This window comes from Bos indicus, chromosome 10 (genome assembly GCF_029378745.1).
Source record: "Bos indicus isolate NIAB-ARS_2022 breed Sahiwal x Tharparkar chromosome 10, NIAB-ARS_B.indTharparkar_mat_pri_1.0, whole genome shotgun sequence".
Classification (NCBI taxonomy): Eukaryota; Metazoa; Chordata; class Mammalia; order Artiodactyla; family Bovidae; genus Bos; species Bos indicus.
The window spans coordinates 28323253-28336956 of NC_091769.1; the positions used below are offsets into that span (position 1 = coordinate 28323253).

At 41.9% G+C, this 13704-nt stretch overlaps 1 protein-coding gene across 1 annotated transcript in view; it reads left to right on the top strand.

Annotated features, from left to right (window-relative positions):
- The first annotated feature begins 721 nt into the window (after positions 1-721).
- The window catches only part of KATNBL1 (katanin regulatory subunit B1 like 1), a 55623-nt gene continuing 42640 nt past the window's right edge, over positions 722-13704 (top strand). Inside the window, exon 1 of the mRNA XM_019968464.2 lies at positions 722-881. The gene's annotated coding sequence lies outside the window, so the exon portion shown is untranslated. The remainder of the gene's footprint in view (positions 882-13704) is intronic.

A 13704-nucleotide genomic window follows, 5' to 3' on the forward strand; every position in this document is an offset into this window, starting at 1 on the left:
AAGAATCCTCCTCCAACTCAGGTGACCTGGGTTCTATCCCTGGGTCAGGAAGATCTCCTGGAGAAGTGAATGGCTACCCACTCCAGCATTCTTGCCTGGAGAATGGAGCAGGAGCTGCCATTTGTATTTGTTTGGCAGCCACATGGCTGCCAAACGTCAACAAAGGAGCCTGGCAGGCTACAGACCATGGGGTCACAAAGAGTCAAACACAACTGAGTGACTGATACTACTATGTGCCAGATACAGTCCTCTAAGAATTTTATATGTGTTAACTCATGTAATCCTCAGAACTATGAGGCACATACCATTAATAACCCCATTTCATAGATGGGGAAACCAAAGCTTAAGGGCGTTTATATGATTTCCCAAAGGTCGCAGAGTTCCAGTCTGCCCTTTCAAAAATTTTGCCTTGGAGCACTTAAATGAGCGTGAGTGAATAAATCTCTCCCTGCACCACAGTTTTATAGCAGATTGTTTGCTCCTTCTGGTCCAACACTTAAAGCACGGTTTCATCCACTAGACTGTCACTAGCGCGGGGTCATTCTTTGACTTCTACAACTCAGTTCCTAGAGCGGTATTACTTGCCACATCATACATAGCACGACTACATACTGCGTACCTGTGGCCGCCAGGGGGCACTGTGGCCACACGTTGTCTTCCCCCTCCCTCCAACCCTGAGCCACCTGAAAGAGGCGGAGCCAGCATTGGGCGGAGCCTCCAAGAAGTCCTAGGGGGAGCTATCCCGGCGGGCCGCGCGCGCGGCGGCGTTTGAATGGCCGTTCCTGGATCTCGGCCGGGGAGCCGAGGGATAGTCTGGGCTGCCGGGCGCAGTCGGTCAGCGCCTGGACTGGGCGGAGGCGCCGCGGTACCATGAGGCGCCGGTAAGTGACGAGCGGGCCTGCGTCTGCCTCGCGCCAGCGGGGCCGGGCCTGACCGCGCCCTGGGCCCACCTGCAGGCCCCGCGGCGGCCTCTCCTCGGCCTGGCCCGCGTGACGCTGCCGGGGTCGGGAGTCGGGGCGGGGAGGCGGCGGTGTCCGGTGGAGCCCCCTACGCTACTAGGGCGAGGAGGGTCGGGGCGGCAGGTATGGAGACCACTCGGGTGGGCGCGAGAGGTCTGGGCCGGGAGAGGCGTGGACGGAACCTGCTGTCACTTATTTATCTTCGGGTGGAGCCGACGTGTGCATCCCGCGAAGGGGGAAGGACGCCGGCGTCTGAGGCACTGTGTTTGAGGACAGGTTTTCCCAAGAGCCGCCTAGGCCGGGCAGTGGCATTTCCTTATTTTCTGCCGGGTCCTTGCTTCCCTGACACATAACCTTTTGTTCAGCAGGACAAAAACTTGACATAACTGCATAAGAATTGCTGATTGTAACTTTAAAAACCTCATTGTATTTTCTGAAAAGTTGTTCTGTAACTGTACCTAGGCTTTTACCACGCTCTTAAATTGGCTTAAGTATGGAGAAAACAAAGAGCTGATTTGTTTTCTTGTGGCTCGTAAAATTCCTTGAAAACAGAGGTGTCTATGTCAGTTTCTTTGAGATCTTAAAAAAAAAAAAAAGGATTGTCTGTAACAATCACCAGTTTAGCACTTGGCAAAAATTATGAGAAACTAGTCTACCTAATAGCTTCAGTTTCTATAGTTTATTTCGTTGTGTATTTTTTTTTAAAACAACTTCAGACTAGAATCAGTTTATACATTGAGGCTTTAACTTGGCCAATAATTAGCGTTATAATAATAACACTGGTTAATAGTTATTTTGTGCTTTCTGTGTGCCAAGCACTGTTTTGAGAACTTTGCTTTGGGCAGACTTATTATCATTTTGACAAGGAGGGGACTGAGGCACAGAGAAGTTAAAAGTGACTTGTACAGGATTACACAGCTAATATGATTGGGACCCAAGCACATCGGCTCTGCTCTTTTAGCTATATTCCTCTGCTGCCTCCTTTACATGTGGTTCTTCCTAGTTTACAAAGCAGTTTCATTTCATTTACTTCTCTCAACTGGCGAGCTAATAGACCTGTGAGGTGCGCTGGTGTACATGCACATGCTGTTAAATCAAGTTCTTCCGTGGACATGCTTAATTTTTGTGCATTAAGCAAAAAATCCATTGGCTATTTTAAGATAAATAGAATGTATAAAGTTTAAGTTTGTGTTGTAGTTTATAGTTTTAATTCGTTTATCATTTCCTGTAAGTGTAGAGTTTGAAACCTATGTATTCCTTAAAATATACCATTGTACATTAATGTTTGTTTCTGAAAACTTACTGAATTAGCTTAAATAATAACTCCATGACAAGAAAGTGAAGTTGCTCACTCATGTCCGACCCCATGGACTGTAGCCTACCATGCTCCTCCATCCACAGAATTTTCCAGACAAGAGTACTGGAGTGGGTTGCCATTTCCTTCCCCAGGGGATCTTGCCCACCCAGGGATCGAACCCAGGTCTCCCACATTGCAGGCAGATGCTTTACCTTCTGAGCCACCAGGGAAGCCCCCATGACAAGAAATAGGATTCAAAAGCAAAATCATTTCAGAAGAAATAACCGTTTACGCTTATTTACAGCTGAGAATTTAAATTTCATTCATCAGTTACCAAGCACTGTTAGGCCCAATTAGTTATACAAAAGAAATGTGCCAGGGCAGCAAAACCTGAGGGAAGTTAGTCTAGTTTGGAATATAAAATTAACAACCACCACCAAAAAAAAAAAGATACATGAGATTTTCTTCATGAATGCTGTGGGTATGTGGTGAACTGGACTCAGATCAGTAAGGCTTCTGCAGAGAACCCAAACTGAAGATTGGATGTAGGACCTTGAATAATATGAATGGGGAATTTTAGTGGGGAAGCAGTGTGTTCAAAGATTTGGAATTGGGAGTGAAAATTATTTTTCTAGGGAACAGTAAGTCTGGTCTCTTTGGAAAGTTCCTACTGAGGAGAAGAAGATTATGGCAGAAGAGTGCCAGGAGTGTTATATAAGACCCATACGCCACAGAAGTTTAGGTCTGACGTAAATATAAGGAGAGAGAGATGATACTAGGAGTTTACAAGCTTTTAAATGGTGATTCTCAGCTGCTGGCAGTTTTGCCCGTCGGGGGCATTTGGCAGTGTTGCAACTTGGGGGGTGGGGAGCTACTGGCATCTAGTGGATAGAGGCCAGGAATGCTGCTGAACATCCTGCAGCAGGACATGAAAACTAGTTACCCCGAATGTCAGTGCTGATGAGGTTGAGAAACCCTCTTTAAAGCTTTGTTTACATGGCTAGCCTCTGCTTCCATGTGCTTTAGATAAGTATGAATGATGAATTTTCAGAGCAGGAGTACAAGCAATATTAAAGTTAGGGAGAAGCTGCTTCAGGTACCTCAAGAAGACAACTGTTGTTAGAGTCTTGGGGGAAGGAGAGGCTGTAAGGAGTTAGGATAGGAGCAGTGAGGATGGAGAAATAGCAGCCCACTCCAGTATTCTTGCCTGGCAAATCCCATGGACGGAGGAGCCTGGTGGGCTACATTCATGGGGTTGCAAAGAGTCAGAAAACGACTGAGCATGCCTTAAGAAAGCACAGGTGGTGAAATGAGACTATGATTTAAATAATATTTTTCCTAAGTTTGAAAGTAATGTATGTTCATGGTAGGAAATTTAGGAAATGCAAATAAAGTGTGAAAAGAGGGAAAGCCACTTAGAAAATCCCCCAAGCAGAAAGACCAACTGTTAACATTTTCTTGTGGTGGTTTTTTTCAAATTTTTTTAAATGATGATTGCTGTTTTCCTTTATAAATCTAGGATTATGCACTTTTCTTCTTGTGGGGATTTTTTTTTTTTTTTTGACTCAGCAGATCATGAATATTTCTCATTCTTTGAAAAATGTTCTTTTTTAATGGTCAGGCTTTTGTGTGTGTGTGTTGTTTTGAAGTTGGAAATATTTGCTTTGTATGCAAAAGAGCATTTTGAGTGAAAGTCGCTCAGTCGTGTCCAACTCTTCGCAACCCCATGGAGTACAGTCCATGGAACTCTCCAGTCCAGAATACTGGAGTGGATAGCCTTTTCCTTCTCCAGGGGATCTTCCCAACCTGGGGATTGAATTTAGGTCTCCTGCATTGCAGGAGGATTCTTTACCAGCTGAGCCACAAGAGAAGCCCTTGTGGACATTTTGAAGGACGACATATTAGATCATGATGACTGATTAACTATAGGAAACAGTAGAGGTAAAAGTTTATGATAGCTCCAAGATTTTAAGTTTGGGAAGCTAAAATAATGGTGCAGCTACTAAAATAAACCAAGCTTCTTGGGACTACGTGGCAGTCCAGTGGTTAAGACTTCACTTTCTAATGCAGGGGATGCAGGTTTGATCCTTGGTTGGGGAGTTAAGATCCCACATGCCTTGCAGCTAAACAACAACAAAAACAAAAAATCCCTTGAAGCAGAGGCAGTGTTGTAAGAAATCAAATAAAGACTTCAAAAAATTGTTCACATTAAAAAAAATCTAAAAACTGGGCTTCTCATAATACTTTGCATCTTAGGTATATAAACTGCTATTTACAGAGACACATAATGAGATTTTAATGAGGATCCTTGATGCTTATCAGCTTTCATTTTTCCTATAACTCCTATAATTAGTAATCTTCCTCTTTTTTTTGTAACTTTTTTTTTTTGTACTAAGCTTATTTTTCAGTTCTTTCTTAGCAAGTTTTTCTTTCTGCTGCTGCTGCTAAGTTGCTTCAGTCATGTCTGATTCTGTGTGACCCCATAGAGCCCACCAGGCTCCTCTGTCCCTGGAATTTTCCAGGCAAGACTACTGGAGTGGGTTACCATTTCCTTTGCCATTTCAAAAATACGTTTTCTTTTTAGAATACTAAGTAAGGCTTAAGTTTGTTGATCATGAATCTTTACTTTGAAAGATTAAATGACTAGTTTGGGTTTTTTTAAATGTATAGATTGCCAAAATTTATAAGTAAGAGGCGAAATGTAATTCTCCCAGAGGAGGAGGAATTATCTTTAGAAAGTCTTGTCCACTGGTGAGATGCCTCAGTACATCATATCGGTCAATATTACATTGCTGTTTTATCAATCATTATATTTGTTGATCTATACCAGTTAATCTGGTAGTTTGTGGAAAACATAGAAAAGTAAATTTAAAAAAAAACCCTTAAAGCTAATACAAATGGTACTTTTACTGGGAATATATGCTTTTCAAATTGGATAGGATGTAATTTGGCTTTTTTTACTATTGACTCTTTAGAGTTCAAATCCATTGACTTTGGAGAAGTTTTGTATTTTCTTTGTTCTTGGGACATGATGAGGGTAGAGATGGGAAGAAACTTCTGAAAGTTCCCCCCAGTTTGTCTTCGCTATAATCACCTCCCTCCCCTTCAGTGTTACACACTGCCTAAAATTCTTTTTGCCTTTGGACAAGTCACTCAGGAACCTCCCACCTATGTATGAATCACAAATGCCCATTCTGGCATTTCTTCTCTTTAGTATAATCTTAAAGCAGGCAGCTTGGTGTTACATAGGAAATGCTGTAACACAAAGTCACAGTTCTAAGCCTGGCTCTTCTGTTAGTGGCTGAGCGTTCTTGGGCAAATCCCTTAATCTTATCTGTAAATCGAAATTATCTCCAAGGTCCTTTCCAGCTCTTAAGAGCCTGTGAATCTGTGAAGCATTTGCTTTTGAAGTTACCACCGGAAGACTATTCGTCTTTCACATCTTAGCGTGAGTTACTCATAGATCATAAGTGATTTCTTCCAAAGGCATTTGTAAAAGCTGACTCCCATATAATAAAATTGGGAGTGGAATTTTAGAATGGAATTTTAAGTGCTGCTCGAATGCAAGCTCCAGGAAGGCAGGGATCTTTGTTTTGTTCACTTTTGTTTCCAGTGGCTAGAATGGTAATTAGTAGATGACTCAGCCGGTATAGAATCTGCCTGCAATGCAGGAGACCCACGTTTGATTCCTGGGTTGGGAAGATCCCCTGGAGAAGGGAATGGCTGCTCACTCTAGTATTCTTGCCTGCAGAATTCCACGGACCGGAGAGCCTAGTGAGCTATAGTCCATGGGGTTGCAAAGAGTAAGACATGACTGAGCCACCGACACTGTCACTTCCCTTTTTCATGTACCTAATATTTGTTGAATGAGTGAAGGAATGAGTTGTTTTTGAGGAAAGACAAGCTTTGAAAGAACTCAGAATGCAAATTTACCTGATTACAACCCAGTCATTCCTACAATATAAACATACCTCCTAGTTGTTGTAAAGCGTCCACTGTTCACTTGACTGCCTTTCAGAACTATTACTAATCACTGTCCTGACTGCTCCTCGTGCTCACAAAGTGCAGTTGTGTCCATCACCAGGCCTTACGTTGGTGCCAGCTTGACTTTTCAGTGTTCCTTTTACTTGCAAAAATCTGTGCTTTGCCTATTCCGTGTACCACTTAATAACATTATTAACAGTATGGTTAGCGTTATTGCAAAACTAAATCATATATGTTGATTAAAATTTGGCCTTTCATCTGTGGAGGACTCATGGCATTAGCGTGGATGAGACCAGCACTCTTGGCTTTTCCATTCTGGTCGTTCTAATTCTACAACTACCATATAAAATAATCTTCAGGAATATTTCTAGTCATATGGTTCCTATGTAAAACTTTGCAGTAAGTCTTTTTTGTCTACAAACTCCAGAATCCTGGACCCAGCATTCCGTGATTCTGCATTTTAGCCAACATAGCTTTTTAATCTGTCCAAGTCTTTTCTCTGTAGTGACCTGGACTCTTAACTGTTCCCCCACCTCCACCCCACCGCTTGCCAGATCTTTGTCCCCTACCCATGGATGGAACACAGGCTGTCAGTAGTGAAAGCCCAGAGTCCTAACCACTGGACTGCCAGAGAATTTCCTGGACTCTTAATTATTTCATTATTGACTAGTTGATGTAGATAATAATGAAACAAAAAAATTATTCTTACCTAGAAAGTATGTTTTCAGATAAGGAGAGGCTGACAGACTTTCTCAAGAAGCCTTTATTAGGTGGCATTCATTGTTTGGCTGACTTATTAGTTTACTGAATTTATTAATTTACTGAAAAATAACATCAAGAAACAAGAATCCTTTAAACTCTACATAAACAGTTTTTTCTCTCCTTGTTGGCAGACATATTTGAAAACTAAGGCCTAATCAGAAAAAAATTAAGTACCTGTGTAGTATATATAGTTAGTAGTATTAGTTGAGTAGTTAGTGAGTTCAGTTCAGTCGCTCAGTCGTCTCCGACTCCTTGTGACCCCGTGAACCACAGCACACCAGGCCTCCCTGTCCATCACCAACTTCCAGAGTTTACCCAGATTCATGTCCATTGAGTCAGTGATGCTGTCCAACCATCTCATCCTCTCTTGTCCCCTTCTCCTCCTGCCCCCAATCTTTCCCAGCATCAGGGTCTTTTCAGTTGAGTCAGCTCTTTGCATCAGGTGGCCAAAGTACCGGAGTTTCAGCTTCAGCATCAGTCCTTCAGCGAACACCCAGGACTGATCTCCTGTAGGATGGACTGGTTGGATCTCCTTGCAGTCCAAGGGACTCTCAAGAGTCTTCTTCTGTGCCTACAACATTGCTTGGTTGGTTTATCAGTATGGATGGGCCAGCTTTTATATATATATAGATATAATTTTATTTATTTATTGGCTATGCTGGGTCTTCGTTGCTGAGCAGGGCTTTCTATAGTTGCAGCAAGCAGGACTGCTCTGTAGTTGTGATGCACGGACTTCTCATTGTGGTGCTTTTTCTTGTTGTGGAGCACGGGCTTGAGGGCACATGGGCTCAGTAGTTGTGGCTCCTAGACTCTAGAACACAGGCTCAATAGTTGTGGCTCATCGACTTAGTTGCCCCATGGCATGTGGGATCTTCCTAGATCAGGGCTTGAACTTAAGTCTCCTTCATCGGCAGATTCTTTACCATTGAGCCACGAGGAAAGCCTGGGCTTTGTTATTTTGCGGTAACAAATAACCACCAACTCTCAGTGGTTTAAAATAACAAAGAATTCTTTCTTCTCAATTCGTGTTACATGCGAACGGTTGTCTGGGATCTCGACTCTATGTTTTCCTTGCTCAGGAGTACTGAGCAGGTTATCTTACCATGCCTAACTTCAGGGTGATGGGCAGGTATAAACCTATCATGTATCTGAAAGAAGAACTGGAATATCATAACACAGTTTTAGTGTTTACCACAGTTGGGGAACTTTCTTTAGATATGTTCCTACATCTATCAGCTGTTTATTAGGTACCCACTATATATAAGGCACTATTCCTGATACAGTGAACATGGTTTCTGGTCTCATGGAGCTCACAGTCTAGTGGGAGGACATGGACAATAACCTAATAACCAAGTTAATTTCAGATAGTAATAAGTGCTATGGAGAGGGGAAATGTGGTACTGCTATAGAGACTGACCGGAGGTGAGAGTGGGGTTTTCCTTGATTGGGTGGTCAGGGAAATCTTCTGGAGTGGGTGATGTTTGAGCTGGGAAGCAGCAGCCCTGAGAGTGTATTAGCGGCAGCGGTGGATAGTTTAACCAGAAGGAGTGCCACAAAATGAAAATGAGCTTTTCATGTTTAAGGACAGACCAGTGTGACTAGAGCATTTAGGAGCAAGCTGATACCATAGTCCAAGAGAGAGACAATGGTAGTTAGATGTAGGATGATGAAAATGGAGACACATGGACAGTTTTGGAGTGTGTTATAAAGGCAGAGGCAGTAGACTGGAAGCAGGGCACTTAGGAAAAGAGCAATCAAGGACGGATCCTTTGTTTTGGGCTTGAGCAACTGAGAAGATGATTGTTACATTTACTGAGTTATAGGTAGTTAGGAGCAGCAGGTTTGAGACGGTGGACATTAAGGGTTCTATTTTCAGTATGTTAAGTTCAAGAATGATGACTGTTAGACATCCACGTGGAACTGACTTTTAAAGCATTAAAGATATGAGTCCAGAGTTTAGGGGAAACATTGAGACAAGTGATTTTTTACTTATTTTTTTGAAATGAGGCTTATGTGTTAAATTAAGTTACACTTAAGTCTGAGACCTGGAAGTCATTATATCTCCTTAAAGAAGAGACATTACTTTGCCAACAAAGGTCCAGTTAGTCAAGTGTATGGTTTTTCCATTGGTCATGTATGGATGTGAGAGTTGGACTGTGAAGAAGGCTGAGTGCCGAAGAATTGATGCTTTTGAACTGTGATGTTGGAGAAGACTGTTGAGTCCCTTGGACTGCAAGGAGATCCAACCAGTCCATTCTGAAGGAGATCGGCCCTGGGATTTCTTTGGAAGGACTGATGCTAAAGCTGAAACTCCAGTACTTTGGCCACCTCATGCGAAGAGCTGACTCATTGGAAAAGACTCTGATGCTGGGAGGGATTGGGAGCAGGAGGAGAAGGGGATGACAGAGGATGAGATGGCTGGATGGCATCACTGACTCGATGGACATGAGTCTGAGTGAACTCCGGGAGTTGGTGATGAACAGGGAGGCCTGGCGTGCTGCGATTCATGGGGTCGCAAAGAGTCAGACACGACTGAGTGACTGAACTGGACTGAACTGAAAGCAGTATGTGATTCCTCTGCTGGAGAAGGGAGTGTACCCTAAGAGAAGGGAGTGTTGCCTAAGGGAGTGTTCAACCTTCAGTATATGTTCTTCTGCTTTCAGCACAGGAGATAATGGTGGTAACAAACCTTTGTAACTGACAGTTGGATACTGTAATCCTCTCAAGCATTCCAGTATCCAGTTCAGTTCAGTTGCTCAGTCGTGTCTGACTCTTTGCGACCCCATGAATCGCAGCACGCCAGGCCTCCCTGTCCATCACCAACTCCCGGAGTTCACTCAAACTCACGTCCATCGAGTCGGTGATGCCATCCAGCCATCTCATCCTCCTCGTCCCCTTCTCCTCCTGCCCCAATCCCTCCCAGCATCAGAGCCTTTTCCAATGAGTCAACTCTTCGCATGAGGTGGCCAAAGTACTGGAGTTTCAGCTTCAGCATCATTCCTTCCAAAGAAATCCCAGGGCTGATCTCCTTCAGAATGGACTGGGTGGATCTCCTTGCAATCCAAGGGACTCTCAGGAGTCTTCAACACCACAGTTGAGAAGCATCAATTCTTTGGCGCTCAGCTTTCTTCACAGTCCAACTCTCACATCCATACATGACCACAGGAAAAACCATAGCCTTGACTAGACGAACCTTTGTTGGCAAAGTAATGTCTCTGCTTTTCAATATGCTATCTAGGTTGGTCATAACTTTCTTCTAAGGAGTAAGAGTCTTTTAATTTCATGGCTGCAGTCACCATCTGCAGTGATTTTGGAGCCCCAAAAAATAAAGTCTGACACTGTTTCCACTGTTTCCCCATCTATTTCCCATGAAGTGATGGAACCAGATGCCATGATCTTCGTTTTTTGAATGTTGAGCTTTAAGCCAACTTTTTTACTCTCCTCTTTCACTTCCATCAAGAGGCTTTTTAGTTCCTCTTCACTTTCTGCCATAAGGGTGGTGTCATCTGCATATCTGAGGTTATTGATATTTCTCCCTGAAATCTTGATTCCAGCTTGTGCTTCTTCCAGCCCAGCGTTTCTCATGATGTACTCTGCATATAAGCATTCCAGTGTATGAAGCATTAAAAACCATTGCTATAAAAGGATGCTAACATCATCTTCTGTTGATTTCATTTAATTTTCAAAGGGCAGTCTACCCTAATATATAGGATGTTAGCATATACTTCTTGCTATTGATTTCAAAATTAGAAAAGTGTTATAGATTGGTAAAGTGAAAAGTGAAAGTGAAGTCACTCAGTTGTGTCTGACTTTTTGTGACCCTGTGTCCGACTCTTTGTGACCCTGTGTCCGACTCTTTCCGACCCCGTGGACTGTAGCCTACAATGCTCCTCTGTCCATGGGATTTTCCAGGCAAGAGTACTGGAGTGGGTTGCCGTTTCCTTCTCCAGAGGATCTTCCCAACCCAGGGATCAAACTTGGGTCTCCCGCATCGTAGGCAGATGCTTTACCATCTGAGCCACCAGGGAAGTCCACCAGACTTCATAGACTGATGACCCTAGTCCAAATCACGAAGATAAGGTGTTAAAATTAATTTGTATTAGTTTGTCTTTTTTGAGAGTTGTGTGTCTTATTGGCATATTCTTTCACATACATAGAGTCTATCTTGAAAACATCAGAAATATCTTTAGTAGCTAAACAAGGGGTCAAAAAGGACCTTAACCTTAAGGATGACATTTTATACATGTGTATATATAGTTACATTTCAGAGTTTAAGAAGACAACTGGGAAGGATTAGAGTGTTTTTCTTCTCTCTGAATTTTTCCAGAAAAATAATGGAATATTTTAACAGAGAAAGGGATATTCATCAAAACATGCTAAGATAATTATCTGCGTGGTTTAAGAAACTCTTTAAGTCTTCCCAAAGATTTGGATATTTATATAGCCATAAGAAGAGTAATATATAATACATTTTAATTTAGTTAGGACGTAATTGGAGCTTGGGATTAACATATACACACTGCTATATATAAAACAGATAAACAACAAGGACCTACTGTCTGGCACAGGCAGCTGTATTCAATATCTTGTAATAACTTAATGGAAAAGAATCTGAAAAAGAATATATAATATACACATAAATCATATATATATAAAACTGAATCACTTTGCTACACACCCGAAAGTGACACAACATTGTAAATTAACTATATTTCAATTTTTTAATGACTGAAAATAAAACACCATATTTGCTTTTGATAACAAAATTTAAAAAGTCTGCGGAAGTCTCCCTTTCACCTCACCCCCCCCACCACACATGTCCTCTCTCTTGAAATGACTTTTGTCCCCAGTTTCTTGTGTATCCTTCCAGAGATACTCCGTGAATATGTAAGCAATCACTCATGTACACTTCATCTTTTACCTAGGTAACAAAATACTGTTCTGTACCTTATTTCTCCCACCTCCACCAGCCCCTGCCAACTTCCCAGTAAAAGGCATAAAGTCACTGAAAAAACTGTGAGTCCAAAACTGTTAATAAAGATGATGATAAACAAAACACCTACTTATCAGAATTTAGCTAACTTTGTTTTTTCCCATTGTTAATCTTAGTTCCTTAATGTATGCTGAGGGGGGTTAATTATTAAAACTGAGGAGTTGGTGGTAGCATTGGTAATTCCCACTGAGTATCAATTTTGTAATTTTTATTTCAGGGTAAGTTAGTCAAAAGAGAGTTGGAATTCTGTTTGGTCTAATTGATTGAAATCATGTTGAACCCACTGAATTGCCAGAAATCTATATTTTCATGCTTGCCCCACTTTCCTGAATTTGACATCTCTCACACCAGCTTTCCCTGGGAAACTGAATTAAGAGAAGAATGATGAATCACTCAGCAAATAAAAAAGCCTCTGGGGTTTACTCCAGATACTAGGGGTTCTGAGTTGTTAAGGACATGGCGTCAGAATGAGAGTACCTAAGTCTTATGGTTTGAACATTTAATAATATCAGGCTCTGGTAACTTGATAAATCCATTTCCTCAATAGGAATAAACCTAAAAATATACAGGAAAATCTGGACCACTTGATGGGGCACCCTTTCCCTGGACAGTGCATGAATAAGCACCAGCTCTGCTTGTTTCTGTGCTTCTCTTTTCTTCCCCCATCATTGTTCACCTCCTGTCTCCCCCGCTCCAGTTTATACCCCGTCTCATTGACACATATTTCAAAATGTTAACCTTCAGTCAGATTCAGATCAGATCAGATCAGTCACTCAGTCGTGTCCGACTCTTTGCGACCCCATGAACCGCAGCACGCCAGGCCTCCCTGTCCATCACCAACTCCCGGAGTTCACTCAGACTCACGTCCATCAAGTCAGTGATGCCATCCAGCCATCTCATCCTCTGTCGTCCCCTTCTCCTCCTGAAGGGATTACAAGGCTTCAAAAGAAATGAAACAAATCAACAGAATGTATCATTTCCCTGCCAGTGTAATAGTGTCTCATGTAGTTTATAAAAAGCACACTTGACATACCACTTTGTCACTTTGAGTAGTATAAATGCTCGCTGCCTTTTCTAAACCACCCCCACCCAGATATACTGAGAAATGAAGGTCACCTTTAGGGAATCATGTAATCTTTTTTTTAATCTGGCTTGACATTAAAATGCATGTGCTTTTAGTTCCTACTTGTGATAAGTTGTGCCTGCTCTACACTGGGTCACATGGTCTGTTTAGCACACCCTTTATGTTGAACACTCTTGTTGAAATAGTTATGAAAATGTGTCTTACACGTTGATTAAAATTTAGTAAAACACTCATTGAGTGGAGTGTTGAGCTGGATGAGTCCTATTGGCCTTGAATCTATTGTTAATCTCCGTAGAATGATTCTTTAAGTACCTTTGCTCTAAGCCATTCTATTCTATTTCATATTTTTAACTCAAAGAGCAACCCCACCCCACCCCCCTCTTAGATACATGATACCACTGTGCTTAACATAATCTATTATAATTGCTTGCTTGTGTTTCTCCCTCTGTAAATATGATGATGATGGTGAGAATTTTACAGTAGGAAAGTTTAGGAAGTTTAAGGTTATAAGCAGGAATGAAGCAGGAAATTGCTAGTTACTATGATGTAGTTGTAGGTAATACTGAGATTTTTCTTCTACCTAAAGTGATTTAAGTCATAAATTTTACAGTTATTTTGTATTGTT